The sequence below is a fragment of the Manduca sexta genome, chromosome 12 (genome assembly GCF_014839805.1).
Source record: "Manduca sexta isolate Smith_Timp_Sample1 chromosome 12, JHU_Msex_v1.0, whole genome shotgun sequence".
Lineage (NCBI taxonomy): Eukaryota > Metazoa > Arthropoda > Insecta > Lepidoptera > Sphingidae > Manduca > Manduca sexta.
The window spans coordinates 12,771,492-12,794,775 of record NC_051126.1 but is presented as its reverse complement, the minus strand read 5'-3'; the positions used below and the strand labels follow the sequence as shown (position 1 = coordinate 12,794,775).

The following is a 23,284-nucleotide window of genomic DNA, read 5'->3' as shown; positions in this document are numbered from 1 at the left end:
GATGAGGTTGTTCAATCAAAGAAATTCTTCAACTTTTATATTAGCATAGATTAACTGAAATTAATAAAAGTTAAATAAGGCAGAATAAATTATGACACCATTGGCTGAATGCGTTTTGATTTCGATAGCAAAAAAAAATAAATCATTGGCATTTTATTAAAAATTGGTCTAGTTTTGTTATTTCAATACAGTTAATATATAAGCTTATATTCAGTCACATTACATACGAAGCAAAAAATTAAAAAAAAAACAAGCGACCTACACGAGATACATGCATAAATAATTTAATTTTTTAACCACATCCCTATAAAATAAATTATGTCAAATTCCATCATAATTACTCACACACCCACAACATAACCTCTAAGCATACTGAACGTACGGAAGATTGCAGGGCAGGTTTAATTAACAGAGCGAATTGCACGCGATATCATGCCAAAGGAACGAAACTGCAAGATCTCTGCACTCAGCAGTCCACACGTTACACGTTAATCACCTCAACTAAAACACATTTCACTTAAATACTATCTGAGAATTTATTTAATTTTAATATTCAATGAGCGAGTTGGTTTTGTGTCGAGTTTTCCGTTGACACTAATGCTTAAACCACACACACACCATCACACATTTTATCCCCGAAGAGGTCTGCAGAGGTGCAACCAGGGCACCCACTTTTCGCCAAGCCTGTTCCGTCCCAGAATGTAATAGGGGGCGAGCCTATCGCCATATCGGGCACAAATTCCAGACTCCGTGCTGATATTGAGCAGAAAAACCCAATTATCACTTTGCCCGACCCGAGATTCGAACCCAGGACCTCAGAGCGCTGCCGTACCACGCATGCAGTATAACTACGCCACCGAGGCAGTAATGCTTAAACCACTATAAATATATTTACATATAATTTATACTTTTCTGTTCAGCGATAGAACCATTAACATACAATTTATACTTCTCGACTAAACGATAGTACTACTGTTTTACATAAAAACCAATGTGAAGTTGAAACGCATGCTAAAAATGGTGGTGTTTAAACACACCCCCTGTTCTTATTCATCATATTTAAAGCCTTCTCTCGAGCAAATGGCCTTGAGCATACGTCCTATACATTTGCGGCGCACGAGTTTCGACTGTAATACGCAAAGACTTACGAATAATTTCTTGGAAAAAAACAATTTTGGTTTTTTTGTTAATTGGAAACTACCAAAATATGTATTTTTTAAACTGTCTAATAATGTTAGCTATAAATTAAAATTGTCTGTAGAAGTATTAGTTATGAATTAAAATGACTGGGATAAGCAATTTAAATAGCATTTTCATTATGATATTAATGAAACAATATCGTCATCATAAAAAAATATTAAACATCTAAAATAAAATTAAGACATATAATAAATGTTTATGTATCATACATTTCCAATAGATAGCTTTTAAAAACACCGTTAGCGCGCCGTTTTGCCGGTGGTAGTCTTAAGACTTGCAGTGGCCTAAAGTCCTAATGTATCTCACATTGCAGAGGTTTGAACCCCCAAGACTCCACTTATCAAACCACAGACTTCCTACACAGATTTATACGTATGCACTATCCATACCCTGAATGGAAACTTCGCATATTTCATATCAACGTCGAAGAACAATGATTTATTTTTCAATTTAACAATAACGTGATTCATCGCATCTGGCTTCCTCTATTCCCAACGGAGATGAGACCGATACCGCCGCACTTATATCTATAGAACATAGGACAATATGGGGTAAATAGGGATACAAGGATGACTATAAAGATGAATTTCGAAGAGCAACAGTATAGTTTCTTGCTCGTTCTTTTCTAGTAAGAACTGCTTTCCAAACTAGTGGTAGCATCGATATATATGTACTACTTACTAGATTTGGCGTTTTGAACATTTGCTGTGTTCAACTGAATTGAACTGTCATCCATTCAATCTGACTTTAGTATCGTCAATATTGACAGCTTGTGGTTGTATACGGAGTAGCGCTCATGATATAAAAACGCGAGTCTAAGTGTAAACCTGGATTTGAATAAAAATATTAGCCAAAAAGTAAAATCATAATTAGTTGTTCAAGCGAATTAATAGGTTATAACAGTGGCGTTTTAGTTGCCATTTTAGTTCAGATTTTGAACAAAAAGTTTATATAGACGTTCGTGTCTATAGAAGATACGTCAATGAGTGGTAGTGTTAATATTGACGGAATCTAAATAATGTTTAATGGGTTCAAATAAATTATGTCATGCATTTCAATTGATATGATATTGATCTTGCGATGATTACACAGATGGATCTATCATGGTTTCATTTAAAGCTTGATTATTGCTAAAATTTTATGGAATTATTAATCAATAGCAAAAGCTTAGCCGATTAGTTCAACAAAATATTAACCATAAGTGTCCCGATCCACCCTGTCAAAAGGCACACAGCCAACAAAATAAAACACACCTATTGACATCGTTTATAAGAAATATTCTCTTTCATGAGTTATGAAAAAGGAAAGACCCTGGATACCAAATCGGGCAATCAATACAATCGAAATAAATTTTCCATACCAATTAGTTATTAAATCTGACATTAAAATATTCCAATCAAAACGTTTATAGAGTACAAAGGATCTGCGGAATATTGGTATAATTTTCCTGGCTTCCGCTATACCTTTCAATATTTATAAATACCGTTGTCGGTAATTAAACTTTAACAAGGTTTCTGTTAAACATCCAAGAGCCTGGAAGGCTGAATCCGCCAGACGAATCAAAAGCCTTAACTTCAGTCCCTCCGTAAAACACATGTGCAAATATTTGTTTAGAATAACGCGGTAAATCCCTTGTAGGTGGTTCCCAAAACTCCCCACACAAGGTAAACATTAGTGGAAGCTCAATAGGTCAGACTGTTGGTGTATAAGTACATACACATTTATATCAATTTGTCCAACTAAAAACGAAAAAATAAACGACAGGAAACGATTGCCTCGGTGGTGTAGTTGTACTGCATAGGCAGTACGTCAGCGCTCTGAGGTCCTGAGTTCGAATCCTGGGTCGGGCATCACCAGTATCAGCCCGGAGTCTGGAATTTGTGCCCGTTATGGCGATAGGTTAGCCGCCTATCACATCATGGGACGGAACACACTTGGCAAAAAGTGAGTGCCCGGGTTGCGCCTCTGCATACCCCTTCTGGCATAAATGCGTGATGTGTGTGTGTGTCCAACGAAATAAACTTGCTACGAATTATTTCAATGTTGTTATTTCGTTTTTTCATTTGCCTTGAATTACCACAACAAAGCATATTTTATGACGTATTGTCTGGCTACAAAACTATCGATTCGAAAATTACTCATTGAAAGAAAAACACGAGGACAGTTCGCCATTACGTTGCGGTCAATGATAATCTAAATAATAGATACGTGATGCCTTGGAATATGTACTGCTTCCAATGTGCGGATACGGCGCGAATTACTAAATGCATCTTTTGCTAGCAGAGTATACAAACATGTAATGATTTCTTATGTTTACGCGAATTTTAAACATTAAAATTAAACTATTTTTCGTATTTTATCTCGGATTTTCAGTCAGTCCCCCCCATGACCACGAAACCTGCAAAGTCTTCGAAACGTCGGGAGAAAATAAAAATATAAAAACCGCGATAAATTCCGAAAAATTGATTAATTTTAATATACAAACATATATTATGATTTTTTGTGATATAATATTGGCTATTTTTACAAAGGCCAGTGAACTGGTAATGTTAGTGGTTTTGTTTCTGTCGAAGATTTAGAGCGACCACCATAAACAAGGTGTATACCCGCTTTAGAGGCCCGCGAAGATGTTTCGCGTTCCCGGATCCCTGTGTATCCGGTTTTAAATAAGCCGGCATAATACAGTGCCTTGCCAAATTATTAGACCCATGGAAGAAAAACGCGAGTTTTGCATCTAGATAGCAGATATCAGAAAATTATGGAACACTTTATACAGATTTATATTTTTAATCAATAATGAAATATAATATTAATAAAATAAAACAAATTTTAATGAAATATTTTATATTCTGTGATAGTTACTACAGCTTTATTATAATACTCGTATTTAGTCAATATTTCGTGGTGCCTCCTTTAGCCGCAATAAGTGCCTTTATTCGTCGTGGCATGCTTTTAATGGATGACTGAATTGATTCTTGGAGATGACTATTATGATTCCACTCAAAAATCAACTTTTCTATGAGTTCTTGCTTAGTTGTTATTGTTGATTTTGCGATTTCCCTTTTAAGGAACTCCCATGCGTTCTCGATTGGGTTCATATCTGGAGAATTTCCAGGCCAGTCCAAAACTTTTATATTTTTTTGTTGTAGAAAGCATGTTATACTCTTTGCTTTATGGCAAGGAGCACCATCATGCATAAAAATTGGTTCTTCATCATCGATGAACCAGTCTTTGAGCTGTGGTATCAATTTACCCCCTTATTCATAGACGTTTTTTATCGAACGATCGAGTAAGGCTGTGATAACAAGTCTGTTTCTCAGTGCTGACGGCATGGCAGTCTTCGCAGTGCGTAGACGTAGGGCCGTTGTGATTGGCTAATATTGAAATACAACAATAATAACCAATCACAACGGCCCTATGTCCATTTTTTAGTGCCGTTGGGCACTGAGAAACAGGCTTGTTATCACAGCTTTACTCCGTCCTTAGATAAAAAACGTTTATGAATAAGGGGGTTAGTCTCTAGGACTTTTTTATACTGATCTTGGCGCATGGTTTTTTCTACAATGTAGAGGCGCCCTGTCCCTTTTCCTGATATGACAGACCATATCATAACAGAAGGTGGATGTTTCACAGTAGGGACGATGCACTCGGGCTTGTATTTCTCGTCTGGTTTTCGCCTTACAAACAACGATCTTTCCATCATAACTTGAAAAACCGATTCGTCGGAGAAACAAACCTGTGGTACAAATCATTGTTTAAAATTTTGGATGTGATATATTTATATTATTGATTTCTAATAGTGGTAACACATTTTAATACCTTTTCCCAATCTTCTGCAGTGAAGTTTTTATATTTACGAGCCCAATCAAGTCGCTTCTTAATCATAGTCGGAGTCAACTTGGGTTTATGTGCAGGTTTTCTCGCGACCAAACCATTTTCAGCGAGACGCCGCTGCACTGTTCGTTGGGAAATAAGTATTCCTACATCTTGTATGGTTTTGGTAAGCAAACGAACGGGTAATTTCCTATTTTTGACACAGATATCACGAATTTTCCTATCCGTTCTGAGGGTTGTAATGCGTCGTCGTCCGCACGCACCCTTTCTTTTTGGGGACAAAGTTATCCCGGAGTCCATTTTTTTTTTATATTCTTCACAGAACTTCTGGAGACACCTGTCGCTTTTGCGATATCATACTGTGATAACTCTGTAGCCATTAAAAGACCACGCACTTGACCAACTTTCTTAGGAGAAAGGTCACAATTTTTCCCCATCTAAAATATTTGAAAAAACTCATTAATTGCATTTTTTTTTTTGCTAAAAACATAATCCTTAAAATAAACTGTTATAATAAGATTAAAGATACAACGAAAACTCACCGTTATAAGTAAAAATAATCACTTGAATTTCACAACTTTTTAGGTTATTTTAACGTATTTTTTGCGCTACGGACTTCCATGTGGCTGTTGACATTGTCATTTTTTTTTTAGTCTGTTGCAAGCGTTAAAATATCTTAATGAATGTTGCCAGAACAACAAATTACAAAATCATTCAAACAATACGTTTAAATAAAGACATTATTGGCATCTAAAGTAAGAAAAACTTGTTTTTTTCCTTTGGGTCTAATAATATGGCAAAGGACTGTAGTGTCAACTGGCAAGGGGTAATCGTCTCTCGTCAGTCGACATTCTGCCTGGACCCTAATTCACATTCACAGCAAGTGTGTTACATAATAATAAGAAGTGATCTCCACTACCCCCAAATACCTACTAACAATACTACAAGAATCATAATGAAGTGAGGTAGGAATAGGGAATAAGGAAGGGTAAATTATTTATTAAAATAATTAATTATAAACCAATCTCACCTTTAAATAGGGTCTTAAGTAAACATTTGACATACTGATATATTTAATAAAGAAAATCTGAGCTTTTATTTTTACGTCTGTTGTCATCTGAGTCAGCACTGTTTAATAAATTGAACTCGGGTCTCAATATCAAGAATTTGACGTAACCAGGATCAAGCTTTCAAGTGTTGATATGTGTTTATGAAATATCAACGATCTCAAGATGCTGATTTTAACTTGACAGCGTATTGAAGTCAACATCGCACTTCAGAGCGGAACTGAATTGAATCTATTAATACTGCTTTTATTTTTTATTTCATAGCTTTATTGAACACCAAAGTCAAAAACACTGTGCTAAAATTAAAAACAGTAAAGGCAGAAAAGATTGCCGTTCTTATCGCTCGAATTATCGGTCTTATGGCCCTTAGTAAATACTAAAATCAGATGAAGACATTTCTATTTTCTAACAAATTTTATTTATATCTTAAATCATCCTTTGATCGCAAAAGACCAGACATTTACAAAGAAACACAAACGCTGTTACAAACTAAACAAACTCATGTTATTAAACAGAGAGCCGTTGTAACTTCACATTTACGACGTCCAATATACGCGATAAAATCCTTTAACCGGGGACACAAATGCAACTAAAAGAATAATTTATTAACAATCCATGCTGGTGCGGCGGCGAGAGCTAGAGTAGATTGGGTTGCCAACTTTCCAATTTCGCTTTCCGATATATATATTTTTTTTCATTATAGCTTAGGCCGGAATACGTGCAAGCCACACTAGCGGCTAGTGATTACACCATCCCAAAACACCCACAGATCCAAAACTCCTGGTAGTGGGGTGACATAAGTACAGAAAGCCCGTACACAGTAATAAAAATAAGAATTACAAAGCGTCATAGACACCTAGCGAATAACTTAGGACCTGAGTTCCTAATCTGGGAATAATTATCCCCGCTGGGGTAAATCAGCTATTTTACGGGTAACAAAGAACCTAATTTAAGGATCGTAAAAAAAAAGTAACAGAGTTTATGTTAAAATTGTAAGGCTATTGTACAATATAATAAAGATGTTTATATTTGCTTGTATTGTTTGTGTTGATAACATTTTGCAGGCGGGGTAAAATTAGTTTTCCACGTGGATCATAGGGATAACAATATTGATTAAGGTTAGGAACCACTGATTAAGGGTGTCGTAGTTACTTTTAAAACCCGTGTTTTCATTATGTGCTTCTGTTAATTTTGATACCTCTGCAGCGTTGTATTTTTAAACTTAAATGACCTGATATAACTATTTTCAAATCTTGGATTTCGTTTAAGGATGGCAGCCCCATGGTAGATCAATTTCAATACATTAATCGCAACATGGCGGGCGTTCTCCAATATCGATGCAGCTAGAGGCAATGGGTTTAATCCACAGTTCTTTGACGTTCGCCCGTTATTAAGGAACGGACAGGCGACTTCTTTTTTGGCGATTTAGTAACTTTTCAAAAGGCAGGCTGTTTTTACAGATTGGAACGGCACTTTATATTCTCTTTATTTAAGATAATTCGTTGCTCGGAATATATTTTGTAACTGGCGACATTTATTTTTGCCATTTTTCCACACAGATTGGAATAGCTCGCTTGTTTTAAAAAAACCTTCATTTATTAAAGCAATAAAAGTTTTCATACAATATATCTATGTAATAAATGTATGCTGAGCTTTCCCGAAAAAAGTGGCCTATGTTTTAATCCAGTGCATGATCTATATGAGTGCCAAAATTTAAATAAATTTCCAAATATTTTCTGCTACCACCGCAATGTCGATTTCTGCCGACAAGCAGCATTGTGTCATCACTGTTGTGTTCCGGTTTGATGGATATTGTAGCCATTGTAACTACTGCACATAATGAGACTTAACATCTCATATCTCACGATGGCGAGTGCAGTGGAATACCAAACAATACTTTGTATTTTAAGGTGTTGGAAGGTGTTTCTACTGTTAATGGCCGGTCGTATTATCGCTTACCATCGGACGAACGGTAAGCTCTTCTCATCATTGAAAACAATAAAAAAATAATACGTTAAAATCTCAAAGTTTCAAAACAAATCTTTCCTCATAATATTTGTATAGATCCTCAACATTCATTCCAAGTGTGTACGAGACCTTACAAGCTGCGGTTTTCTCGATCCAATGCTTATAAAAGTTAAAGCAAACCACGTGGAAATATGTGAAAAAAAAACATCCACTCAAGCGTAACACGGATTAGTAAGCGCAGTATTATTAACGATGCAATATCGGGATGTAAAATAACGCATTGGAATATTGGATACTCGCAGATACGCCTTTATTAAAACTGAACTTACTATCGACCAATACAGATATGAAAATAATCATTCTATTGAGATGTCGCGTTGGATGAGGGGTTAGTGTATTTGAAGCAACACTTTAAAAACTTGATCAAGAAAAATGTCTTAAAAATCTCATAATTTCTCTATTAAGTATTCCAAAAAATTACAATAAGCGTTTGTCATTCCGGAATTCTTGTCCAGGAATCACTAATAAATTCCTGATTTATAACTTCCTGGACTGTATTTAAACATGACCAGCTAGATTTTTTAAATACTTGATACTTAATCACATAAGTCATGTCACAATGTATCAGTGGCAAAGGTCCCATATAACCAGATTTCTGCCCACTTCTATTTATATAGAATCCAATTATCATCAGAACAATTTGCCGACATCATTTATGCATATTAGTACCCATATATTGTGTCTGTTTCCCTTTCAGAAAACTTTACATTTCGCCATCGCTATGTATGAAACATCGTTTGTACACGACGCGAAATACGCGTTGAATCTAACTCATAAATACAAGCCGTATAAAAATGTTTTACTATATCTCATTCCTGTATAAAACTTGATGACAAATCCAATCCGAGGAAAAAATACGAAATAAAAGTAACCAAGGAAGAAAAAGATATAAGAAACGTAGAAAGACAAGAGTAAAGGAGGAAATGTGTTTTTGTATTTATTGTTACTCCGTGGCAGTTGCGAAAGGAAAGAGGACGAGTAATTGCATTGTGAAAAATCACACCACTATCAACTTATAAATACCAGGTACTGCTTTCAAACAAAATTGCAATCTTTAGTTATTTATTTGATCATCATCATATCAGCCCTGTATTATATACTGTCCCACTGTTGGGCACGGGCCTCCTCTACTACTGAGAGGGATTAGGCCTTAGTCCTCCACGCTGGCCTAGTGCGGATTGGTAGACTTCACATACCCTCAAAATTTCTATAGTGAATTTGTCAAGAATGCAGGTTTCCTCACGATGTTTTCCTTCACCGTTAAAGCAAGCGATAATTCACGAAAAATACACACATAATTTAAGAATAGATAGAGGTGTGTGCCCTTGGGATTCGAACCTGCGGACATTCGTCTCGACAGTTCGTTCCACACCCAACTAGGCTATCGCCGCTTTTTTTGTTATTTATTTATTTATCCACAGCCCTCAATACTAAATTGACACTATCTGATAGAGATATCTTAAGGTCAATAAAGGAATTATATTTTGCTTACAACGTTAAATAACATAATGCTTAGTATATGCTAATGATTCATTTGTTGACATCAGAAGGCTTAACGTTAAGTAATGCCATTTTGAATCTCCTACTTTCGCCTCAAATATACAAGGAGAACCTTCACACATCATCGATTAAATTTTCGTCCCAGAACCTAACCTTAACCTAGACTCTGACGTTCAAAATCGCTTGCCATCACACGTTACTCGACTAATACGCTGAAGAGAATATGTGTATAGCTCAGGAGTACCCTACAACCCATAACGAATATCACGAAGGTACATTATCACCGCTGCCATCTACCACAAACCGTAACTTCATATTTAGGTGCTTATTCTTAATGGAGTTATACATTTCTAGTTCTTTCTATACTAGAGGCCGGCACATATATGACGAAATCTATTATTTTTATAATTGTTACTCACATTTTTGTGTTAATTGATTTTGAATGTTATTTCTATGAAGACAATAGCGATAATAGTTTGATAATAAAAAATTCTCTGCGCTGCGCTCATATATGCGCCAGCCCTAAATGTGCGAGCCACAGCATCCTCGTGGAATTTCATTACATAATTTACCCTTTACCCGTCATATTTCTATGATTAAAGCGTATTTTTTTACGTTTTACTTATCGTAATAGCGAATCTTTAATTGAAGTCAGTTCGGCTTTTTTTGCTTACTGCGTCAAAATATTACCAGTCTCTAAGGCTTTATTATATTTCTATTACAGCTTTGAATTAGTATGGATTAGTCTAATCTCTTGAACTTTTTCCAATAATACAAATGTATTAATTGCAAGCTAAGAAATCTTTCTTAGCCGAATTTCAGCCTTCACGGCCAGTTTCAACATATATCAGCTAGGTAAGCAGGAAATATTATAGTACGAAATACACAGCACACTGCAATCTGACATAACCGGACATTCCTGACTCCGAGGTAGGACTAAGTAATTTTTAATATGCAAAAAAGTCACAATGCTTTTAGCCTGACCCGGGATTCGAACCGAGACATTAGCTTCGTGGTCGTTCTCATTCCAAGAACGCAAAACAAATACTCCACTGAGTCAGTTAATTGCAACAACAGAATTGGAAAATACATTATTCTGGAGTCACATATGCTCCATTTAACTCCAGTAATGGATATTATTATGGGCGGAGTAACATGTATGTAGATTAACCAGCTGTTCACAAGCTTTTTAAATGAACCACCATTCGTTTCCAAGTCCTTTGACCATTAAACAAAGGAGTCAGCTGTGTTTCGGTTGCCGCGAATTTCACATCATCCTGACCGCAACAGAAACAGTCTTTTACAAAGGAATATTTTCACCATCGAAAACCTTCTGTCACAACGTTCAAGTTTTAATGCTCGGTTTTTGACTGGACCTAAAGTATAATCGGAGGCTTTGTGCCAGTTTGTGAGTGGAATGGTTCCTCTATATTCTTTTGCGTCTATATTTGCCAGGCATAGTATCAGAAAGTATAATATGGAGTTCACTTCTAGTACAGGTATCTACTTAACATATATATCAATATAACAATCTAACATAAAAATCTAAATCAACAATCAACGTCCATTCTTGACTCGATTTTAAAAATGGAATAAATATAATGAAATGCTTTATTTATCTCGTAGGCAAACATAGTTGCGCTTATGATAAGTCAAGGTATTACTTAATTAAAGTCATTTAAGTTAAATTTGTACGTCTAGAATCTAAATTTATCGAAAGCAAATCAGCGAAGTCCACAGGAATGACCAGTAATAATGCCAGCTTATTAAAACCTAGTCCTCAAAGATCTTTGCTAACAACTAACAAATTCTACGACAAAACATCCTATTCTTGCGTTATCCCAGCCTAATCCCAGAATCCCGCCTTCCTACTTCGATGCCTCCATTACGTTCGATATTTTAAAATTGAAAAGCTAAAATAGGGCCACTGCATCAAATCCAAATAAAGACTCGAATAAACGAATCCCGCCATTTTGATTTCCGTCATCGATTGGCGGGCTATTTTTATTCAAACTACAAACACGGACATGCGAGATCATACTGATTTGTTTCCATTTTCGCAAATGAATCGCATCCGAAATTCTGTTGATGAATTCAGCGTCATCGCATCGCAATTTCGATGCGAAAAGTCTATTAATTTCTCTCAATCACGACGCTTTGATCAAATTTTTATTTTATTGAATAGTTAAGTGAAACGAACGCGTGTTTTACTGTATAGTTTTTTGGTTTATTTTTTAAATAAATTTGCTGGATATTGGTCTTATAGCCAACTAGACAAATGAAGTAATGAAGAGCAGTGAAGGAAATTTAAAACACGGATATTAATAAAACACAAACATTCATCACGCCTTTATCTCCGAAAAGGTAAACAGACGTGCAACCAGGCCACCCTCTATTCACCATTTGTGTTCCATGATGTGATACGCGCCGAGTCTATCACCATTTTGGGCACAAATTCTACGCGTGTTCAGCTGGCTTAACACATCGTGTGCATACGTCCTAAATAAATAAATGAAAAGCCCAAAGTGACCCACGTCACACGCGACAGTTTGAAAATGCACGTTCAAAAGTGATTCTAGCGTCAGAATCCAGCCCGCAGAGACCTGACGCGGCTTACCGCCTGTCATTGTTTGGAAATACCCACATTATTCAGAATTCAGTAACGATATTGCCTTTTAGCCGCGCCCCTGTCTGTTTGAATGTCCATGAAAGGGATTTTCAACCGACTTCAAAAAACAGGACGTTCTCAATTTGTTTGTATTTATTTCTAAATTAATGAATACTTCTAAGTTTTTGCGTATCCATATAAAGTATTTTTGTATCTTGGGCATCGCATACTAACATAACATAACCTAACTAATATACTAGTTTCGGACGATCCCATCCCATAAAACGATATTTCATGATGATTACAATAAGTATCGAATAAAATAAATTTTACCTTGATTTCTCAAACAATGTTTCAATATGGTATAAAGTTAAAATACTTGCATATCGAAATAAGCTGTATCAAAAAGAACATACAAGTAAGAATATTAAATAAAATATAATAATTTATTTGAATTTGTAAAATGTTAAACATTGTTTAGATTCAGTCAAATTTTACTTTATCGCTAGTTCGGAAAGCAGTTTCCACTGAAAAGAACGAGTAAGAAACTCCAGTGTTGCTCTCCTTAAAATCAGTTCAAAGGTATAAAGTTGGTACAGTAAGTAAAAACAAAAAATGTTATTTAGTTTTCTATTTAGTTTCTTGTTGTCTCTTTCGTGCGAGAAACTCTTCGGCAAATGAAGCTTAAGTCTCCGAGACATATCCTTGTGTTGCAGAATGAAATTTTTACATTTCATATTGTTGTATTATCGGATATGGGGAAGCGGAAGCTATAATCCCTTGACGTCTCGCAATCGAAGCTATTATAATTCTCGTCTATGTCTTGCGAGAAACTTTTACAGAGAAAATCGGCCTTAAATCTACTGAATATATTTTCTGTGGTGCTGGGGCCTTATTCTCTATGACAGTGTTAACTCGTAACGCGGCCGTGTTACGTTATCTCCGTGAAATTAACTTGAAATAGTATTCTATATGCTAGTTTCTTTTGTCTTAAACGCGACGCGATACGTTACATGCTTGTTACGTACTGTCAAAATAACGTGTGGCATAGAGAATAAGGTCCCTGTTGGTACCACAATATGGACAATTAGTCAGCGCCCACCGCGCACAATACATCTAATTACAGCGTGCATGCCACTTCACGGTTTGTTATGTTTTATTCCAGTTCGAGTCTCGTTAATAAACGCATTTGGATGTGTCCAAATGTTATCATACTTTACAGTTTTTGTATGTGTGAGTTTGGTATATGGTTGAGTTTTCACGGAACAAAAGTAATCAATATGAAAATGGCTTTTGTTAAATAGATTCTATTATTTTAAAATGGAAATGCGTAGTACATGATTGGATCGCACTGAAGGGTTGACTTCAAACAGTAGATCGTAAAAACGAAAATGGAATCTCTAACTAGCGTGACAAAGTGTTACATCGACCCCGCTCTGGAGACGAGAGCACGAGGTTAATAAAATACATAGTCTATACACAGTTGCCACGAACTGGACACGAACCCATTGAAGACACTCTTCGTTTAATCATTTGTAAAACCTTTCCACTAGACTGATTAAAGCAAATAATTATTAACCGGGCGAAATGACCGAACCACTCCGCTCGATCTCATTTGAGAAATTTGATTAAGCTGGTCAGGTGTAAAATGAAATTCCGTGAACATTGGCCGCTGGCGCAGAAATGGGGTCGCCATTTGCAACTGTAACCGATGGTGCGGCGGTAAGCCCGTTTGCAAATTTAGACTAAATATTTGCAATCTCAGTATTGTTTTGGTTCATCATCATCATCATCTCAGCCACAGGCAGTCCACTGCTGAACATAGGCCTCCCCCAAGGATCTCCACGTCGAGTGTAATTGTTTTGGTTGCATTGGTGTAATATTTGAGAGGAAATTAAGGTGCCTGAATGTTTTTTGGAATTTTAATGGTTCTAGGGCTGCATTAGTCAATCATGAATGTGAGGCCTTAAGTAAAAAAGGTGCCCAGCTACAGCTGATACAGATATGTTGTGGCCACACTATTGTATAATAGTATTACATGGCGTATTGTAGCATTACAGGGTTAATCAAAACTAAGCTTAGATGTAGCTGCTACTTATCGAGATGGTATTAACTATGAATGATTTTGTACCTACATTATTTTATAGGTATCAAAAAAGAGTACGAAAAGGTAGTCATTCTATGAAACTTGCTACACAATTAGTTAAGAAATTAGGCAATTATTCATATTTCGAATATTCCAATGTGCAGAAGCGGGCACGTAGTTAGTATATCGCTTCATCTCTGTCTTTCACACGCATCGTAATTCCCGATGACGTCACATGCGCGTATTGCTCCTCTTTTCTCGTTTCTTGACACTTACATCTCCTACCGAAATTCAAAGACTTTTAACTCGTTTTTTATTCCCGGATTTTAATTATTCTATCTGTGTTAAAATATATATGACGTGAATATTTTATAAAATATAAAGTTAAGAACCAAAAGTAATTGTGAATACCGTCTTGGACAACGGCATTCATTTTTGCATGAAGCGTTACATATTTGAGGTTCGAATTTTATTATTTCCAATTATTGGCTGTGATACCATTATCTATCTCAATGATCTATCTACATACTCTTACAGACATAATCAATTTTAGCTAGTTTATTTATAGTAAACATGGAAATTAAATTTCCGCGCATCGTATGAATATTCGATTACGTTCCTCGTGTTTCAGTTTTACAGAGTTCAATGATTTGGCAAGAGATTGGCCCAATTTCCTGTCAAATCGCATGCATCGCTCTAACTCGGTCTAGCTACCTAACAGGCTATGGCGAAAATTCCAAACGAATTTGCTAGCATCGTTACGATGTAAAGTAGTATAGTATAGCTAAGAGGATTTACTTGATAAGTACGAAAAAACAGTTTTGACAAAAAAAAATCTAATATTAGTCGGCGTTTTATTATAAATTGAGATAATTATAATGACGATTGAAAGGCTAATTGACTTTTTTTCAAATTTTTTTAACTCGGTTATAAAAATTTAAAACAGACCTGATTTTAAATATGTATGAAACTTAGTGTCGCAAGAAAATATCGATTACGTCAATTAGCCTTTCAACTGTCGAATAAAGATACCGACATGATGACATTTACATTCCTTTATACTTGATAAGCTTTGGATCCGCCTCAGCCAGAGTTAAAGATTATTCAAACTCCTGACTTAATTATTATAATCGAGAAGTTTTTCATATTTTTTTATATTCATCATATTTAAGGATAATACCAATAGACATGCAAACATCCTTAATCCTATACCTGTAAAATAAACAATCGTTAACCCAACACTCCGTTAACATTAACTCGAACCATTAACGAAACACCCTGTACAGTTAGTCGCTCGCGAAGAATGCATAGCGGGTGTAATTGTTTTTTAAACTGACAGTGCGGACGAGTGCGGAGGGACGGGGGGCGGAGGGACAGCTCGCAGGCCGGTCACGTTTCACTGTCTTCCTCCGCGTAACAGACATGAGGCATTCGTGATATTCCGAAAATACACACCCTGTATATATTATTTAAACTCTGTGCAGAATAATCTGTGCTATTGTAATGGTACCGATGAATAATGTGAGCTATTTTAACAATAAATATAGAGATATTTTAGGTAAGAGATTTAGTTTTAATATGTATGCTACATTTTAGGACATCGTATGGTCATCATGAGAGGGATGTGCATTCAACCTCAATGCAAGACACTGTGTAACGTCAAACCACGTTATATTACTATACTCGTTTCTACTCATTCTGACTTGCCACGCCTATCAAGGTATACTTAATAATATACGGTCAGTATGAAGCTTTATTCTACAAGTTGATCGCATGATAAAGGCGGGAACACAAAAGAAAAGCATGTCCACTTCAGCTTCACATTAAATAACAATGCGATGTTATCAATCCAGATCGACACGAGACACCTCATTGTCTCACGTAAATATAACCTTTAAGGATATCAAATTAAGGTTTTTATTAACTCTGTATACACCGCGCAAAAACTCAAATTAAGGACTTGTTTTCAAGTTTCAAGTTAGTTTTATTTGACAGTCTCTGTATTAAACAGCTACTGTAGATTTAATACATAGCATATTATGACTTTTGTAATCGGTCGGATTATACGTTTATGTGACGAATAACATTTACTTATAAGTATTTATGAAATTCACCCTTATTGTTGTAAATCACTTTGATAATTTTATTTTCACTTAACGCAAATACCATTATAAAGGAAATCTCTGTTCCCTTTAATGGGTAAAAGGAAATGGAAATTGTATGGATTCTTGTTTGGCTTCACATTTGTTACAATATAAAAGTAAAATGTATTTAAAACGGAAGACCAGGAACTACCTCGGTGGCGATATATTGCGTGCGAGGTATAACCACAGATCTAAGGTCCCGGATTCGAATACTTCCATCCCCAAAGGGATAGGCAACCAGTGCATTCACTTTTCAGCATAATTGCTCCGTTCCATGATGTGATAGGGGACAAGCCTATCGCCACATGGGGCACAAATCCATAGCCCGAGTTGATACTGAGCAAGAAAACCACTAACCTTACCCAACCCAGGATTCGAATCCACAACCTCATCGGTGGTCGCACCGCCCACGCAATACAACTACGCCACTAGAGGATTGTATAATGTATATCAGTCCTTCATCCCGGTAAAGGTCATTGACTCAACCAAATTCGTAAGCACTTGAAGCTAATAAATTAGAATACGCTCCACAGATATCTATGTCAAGACGACGAATACCTACAACTAGTCTGGTATTCAACAGCTGAAATTGAGCATGTCTTAGTGTCGAAATGGAACAGCGGTTTGACACAAACGGAACGTCGGAGTGGGTAATAATGTATATCAAGTGTGCTGAGGTTTTACTACTTAGATATTTTACCTACAGACCAGTGGCGAAGGGTGACATTTCTCAAAAGGTAACCAGAATAAAAAAAAATGCCTTAGTTAACATATCGCGGCCAATTTAAGAGAAAACAAAAACTAAGACAAACGTAGATGAAGCTAAAAGGGAAGCCGATAGGAATCGAGTTGTATGGACGCTTCGCCACTGCTACAGAAACTAATATATTTCAGAGCAGTTTCACGAGTAACCGCTAGTCATCGAATATAATATAGGCGACCAAATACAAAAGACACTCTACTCTATGCTCCCAAATAAATGAGTACTACATTAGCTGTTTAATAAGATGACGGTCAAATTAAATTTACTTGAAACTTTTGAAAACAAAACCGTAATCTCATAATTATATTAGTTTGTATTCTCCCGAGGAGAATTACAGAGGTCTTACAGTGCTACATTAAAATATTAGATTTTCTTCTTCTCAAGGTAAAGAGAGCTTTGTAATTCAAAGAGTTTGGGAGTTATTGATATTGATTACGGGCAGCCGTGATCTATATGAGTTGATATGCAATTACGTGTCTCATCATTACCTTTCAAAAATATATATACGAGGATGCTGATAATTGGCATTGGAGATGAGAAACGAGTCGTTAATTTGCATTATTAACACGTGGACGGTAATATTTGGCACATGCCGCTGATAATGTTACAGCTGGGCAGTATCGTAACACTTACTTTATGCATACGTACATACTACCTACGTATATACCAACCTAAGTAAGTTTTACTGAGTGTACATTCATGCTCGACCTGTATACATACGTGGTATAGATACGGCAGCTATCTTATTATCTGGGACGCTAGTTTGATGTCCATTTCAACTAATCAGATCATTAACAGATGTTTTTCATTTTGGTCAATATTTTTCGTGCCTCAACGTTACCATACAAAGGCTTCAGTCTACTCAATTGTCATTCGCCGAAAACACGCATCTTTTAGCCTCCACAGTCCGTAGGTGAGCAGTCTTCGCTTCAAAAGTTGATAGGCCACACAAACCTATGCTTTAACGATATCCCACACTCAATAATCAAAATCATACCTACCGTCAGAGTTAATAAGCACGGTTTTACAATAACAAACAGCCCCTAAGTAGGAACTATTTACAGACGTCGGTGAGCTCGCCGCGAAATTTGCAAATAACGATCCCGTTCCAACACGACCATTCGATTGTTTCCAGAATTGTTTTAGAGCTGTCCACGCCCTCCTCGTCTAGAGAAACCGCAAAAATGCTATTGAATATACTGTTAGTTTACGAGTCAGTACAATATATTACATACATACATACATAACAATATGTATGTATGTACATACATAACAACACGCATTTATCCCCGAAGCGGTATGCAGAGGCGCAACTACGGCACCCACTTTTCGCCAAGTATGTTCCGTCCCATGACGTGATAGGGGGCGAGCCTATCGCCATATCGGGCACAAATTCCAAACTCCGGACTTATACTGAGCAGAAAAAACCCAAATATCACTTTGCCCGACCCGGGATTCGAACCCAGGACCTCAGATCTATTGTACCGGGCATGCAATACAACTACGCCACCGAGGCAGTACAATATATTAGGACGCAAAAATACTATTGTTATAAAGTTAATGAGTCAGTAGAAAAATAGTAGACCTTGCTCAGCGAATTTGATTTTTCCGTGTGCCAAATTTTATCGAAATCCAGTCAGCGGTTTCTGCGTTTACTAATATCAAACATGCAAACATCTGGTAACAGCAACAGAGATATCTCTTTAACTACTGTAATAAGTAGGATACAACTATGCCACGTTATTGTAATAATTTTTTACAAAAAAATATTCATATTCTTATAAACATCGCAAATTTTCACATTAATAATTAAAACCTTTTTTCTCTGTTAATTTAGGACAACAAACAATCGTGTAGTTTAATGAAAGTATACAAAAAATCTAATATAAAGTTAAATTAATTAAAAATATTAATAATTATAATAATACATTGCCTAAATATATTAAGTATATAATGTCGATCAAAAATTCTGCGACGGACGTTAGAATTTTCTTTTCTGCAGTATTGTAGTACCTTAACTATACAACTGCGCAACCCTATTTTCAAACTCTACTTGAGCTCTTTGTATACGTGGCTATTACTATAATATTATTATGTATTTATATGTTCATAGAGAAATGTCACGTCTACACAAAAGGCCGAAGAGCGGACAATAAACAACTATATATAAAGTAATGAATGTCTGTTTTCTGATTAATCTCCGCACATCGACTCAACAGAATATTGGTAAGCAATTAAATAAGCTTAGATTGTTTATACCAGCACAGCAAAGTGACCCCACAGCTGATGGTAAGTGGAGTGGGGTCCAATAGAATGTCGACTGACGAGAGATGATTACCCGTCGACAGTCGACGCAATTGTGCCGGCCTGTTGGAACTGAATATACACAGGCCGATCCCGGAACGCACACTTACGAGGGCCACTATGGCGGGTTTTAACGCCTTGTATACGGTGGTCGCTATCGGGGCGGATATAAAATATATCCTACCACCACTATAGTAATTACGTTCAGCGAAATCTTTGTAAAAGTATACAGTACTAGTTTTTGTTAGACTTCTGTGTGAGGAAACGTGTTTCACATGTTACATATATATCTAACATCAAGCATTTTTTACTTTTCAGGGGTAGACATAGGTTTAACGGACAGACAGCAGCTGTTTTTGTAGTATGTAATATGGGGCGATCCTTATGTCGCTTACTGAGCACAATGCCAGACTCCCGACTAATATTGAACAGAAAACCCAACATCACTTTGCCCAACCTGGGCTTCAAACCCCACCACCTCAAAGCGGTGTAATACCGTGTAATATACACAGAGACGGTCTTGAGGTATTAGTCTCACGATCCAAACCCTTATTAAAGCAGACGAAGTAAACAATACTAATGCGCAGTTAGCAAGGATAACGACGCTTCAAAAATATTAAGATGAGGGATTAAGTAACGCAAATAAAACAGGCGGAGCCACCGACACAGCCAGCAAACGACAAACAAAAGAATTTACACGGTCCGTCTAAAATAATAAAGATATTTTTCTTTTGATGCGCATTACGTCTTCATATTTTCTTTGTTGTGTTCTATTTATCATGGCCCACGAAACCGTCTGGGATCCCACGTTGAATTTCAAATGTGTTGTATCGCAAATAATGTATTAAAACAATTTTGTTTAAGTTCAGGCCTAGCGGTAAGTGAGAAGGATTGCCGCTACAGAGATCTCCGGTTTTATATGGAATAACCATATTAATTAAATGATAAAATAACAGAAGTTAAATTCAGAAAATAGGTAAGGTCTCAATATCACCAAAAAATATTCTCGAAGGGTTACAAAAGCCGAGGAATTTACCTATATTTTTGTCATCGCTTAACACAAATTAATATTGAAACTTATTTTTTTATTGCTTCGAATGACGAGACGAGCTTGTCGCCTGTTCATCGCCTGATGGTAAGCGATACGACCGCCCATAAACAGTAGAAATACCAACCAACACCTAAAATTACAATGTATTGTTTGGTATTCCACTGCGTTTGCCATACTGACACGCGATATTAAGTCTTATTATGTCCAGTAGTTACTCAAATACCATAAAACATCAATAAAGTTGCATGTTTTATAACTCAATTAGGTATTTTGCGAAACCTTATTACCGTGAGAGTAGCTTTTACATCTAATCCATGCTGTTAGCAATGTGTGCATTACTAATAAACACTTGATAACAAGAGTTCAACAGCACACACTTTACAGTCATTCGATTGCTTTTGCAATGTCTTCCGCGAGCAACACTTTTGTAACGATGATTCCTTATGTTTACGCGAATGGTAAACATAGATAAAAACTATTTTACGGATTTTATCGCGGTTTTATATGATTTTCTGCTGACGTTTCGAAGACTGCAGCCTTCATGGTCACGGGGGGGACTGAGATGTTGTTCATCCGCAAAGTTAAAGTTACAATATCTACCTACATTACACTTTTGTTATAATCGAGATCTGTATAATACAGCCGCTAATGACCTTAGTGGAACCATTGAAAATATGTATACCATACACGAATCTTTCTTCGAATTTTCTTAAAAATATCCTCCATTTTTTAAACTGTAACGGCATCGATACATATAATATAGATACTTTTGAACACTTAATACATTTCCGCTTAAAATATTAGCATCGTAAAAACAACTGGTCGCGAACTCAACTTCTAATTTCCAATACCAGCTCGTAGCACTGGAATAAAAAAACTTCAATTTATATTTTCCTAACCACTAAAGCGAGCATTAATAAACTATAAAGCCTACCTTTATATGACTAATGTATGCCCAAGAATCAAACCGGCAATCTTCATATACGTTAATTAAACTCCGCACTAAGCTCTGGGGCTGCTCTTATAAACAATGAAAATATGATTCCTATTTTAAAACAAGTATCAAGAGAATAATCCTAAGAAAATTAATCTCTTAAATAAAAGTAAAGTAGACCAGCTCCTTGGACGAAGCTCGGTTAACGAAGTACGCTACCGTTGCTTCTGTACATTATTTCTATTTTGTGTTTTAATACAATAAACAATGATAACTACATTCCGACTGTTAATAGCATAGTTTTAATGTTCATTTTGCCTGCGAGTCCAGCTGTTGTATACCTTAAGATAAACTCATCTCAACAACAGTACAAAATGTTTTTTGTGTACCCTGCAGTCTACACCGGGGGACACCCGCGATTGGTACTGGAATCCCTCAGCTTAGCGACTGCAGAGGCGAAAGTTGGGATGGGATACCTGGGGGAACAACCGTGTCCGGTAAATGGCATCAGAATGTCCCTCAATTACATGGGAATTAACATAGCTGGCGTAATGAGGCTGCGTTAACCCACCTACTCCTAAAATGAAACAAAACCGTGATGCTATGAATCTAAAAAATCTTTACTCAACTTATAAAAAAGCCTGCCTAGTAACAGTGGCTGGCAATTCTACAAAAATGCATACGTATTTCAAAATTGTCTTCAACACATATATTGCTCTTGACTTCTCAACAAACTCACTTCGCCTGAATCGAACTCCGTAATATCATTTCCTGGCGAAATAGCCCATCAACTCTCCTGTTCAATATTGATAGTGAAGAAGTAAAAAATACATAAAATTCTCATCACACACGGCTGCAACTACTCGGGGACGCGTCCCGCTAAGTAGAAAAGCTTGTATCCTCGGAAGGGACTACGTATAATGCCCATGGGAATGATGCTCAACTCTACATATCTTTGACGTGAAAATATTTGATATCAAAATTGTGATAAACTAATTACTAAGCGTAATGGGACTTTGCGCGTGACTGAGAATGCCGCGCGCAATTTAGTGTTATAAAGATCTAGATGGTATTTGCTTCTTATTATAGATTTTGGGCATTCGTTATGCTTACTATTAGGTGAGATTTCTTTTCGCCACGTCATTCGTTATTAAAAAAAAAGTATATTTCCATATTATACTTTTCGAATGCCACGCTGGGGTAAAATTATTGCGTGTGTGGTATGAATACTGCTCCGAGCCTAGAATTTGTTGCCGATGTAGAGATGGCCCGCTCTTAGACGTATCCATCTGTTCATATTGTTGCTTTTAGAATACGTTGTAACTCGTCCTTTCATATCGCTTACAATGCAGCGTAAATAGTTAACTTTAACCACTCAAGATGTATTCTACATTTCGGTCACATGCGAGCGACGCCTGCTGTTATAATTTGCACTTATGAAATATCTTCAGCGCCCATAGCCAAAGTATAGCCAAGGTTAAGATTAGATTCCGTGGACTAACGAAATCTCATCACAAATTGCTATAAGTAAAATTTACACGTAGAATTACCTGGCAAAAATTGCAAGAAATTTTCTTGATTGTTATAAATATTATAATAATAATATAATATCTGCCCTGTATTATATATAGGTACAGTTCCACTGCTGGGCACGGGCCTCCTCTACTACTGAGAGGGATTAGGCCTTAGTCCACCACGCTGGCCTAGTGCGGATTGGTAGAGTTCGTCACACACCCCGAAAAATCCTGAAGAGAATTTCTCAGGT

General features: G+C 36.4%; 1 protein-coding gene and 1 long non-coding RNA gene across 2 annotated transcripts in view; one reads left to right on the top strand and one right to left on the bottom strand.

Moving 5' to 3' along the window:
- Window positions 1-23,284, bottom strand: part of LOC115452130 — a 318,239-nt gene that overhangs the window by 29,130 nt on the left and 265,825 nt on the right. The gene's annotated exons all lie outside the window — the stretch shown is intronic.
- LOC119189076 lies at window positions 9,071-20,110 on the top strand. The gene is made up of 3 exons (XR_005112229.1): window positions 9,071-9,155; window positions 19,344-19,456; window positions 19,853-20,110. It is a non-coding gene; the product is annotated as an uncharacterized LOC119189076 (long non-coding RNA).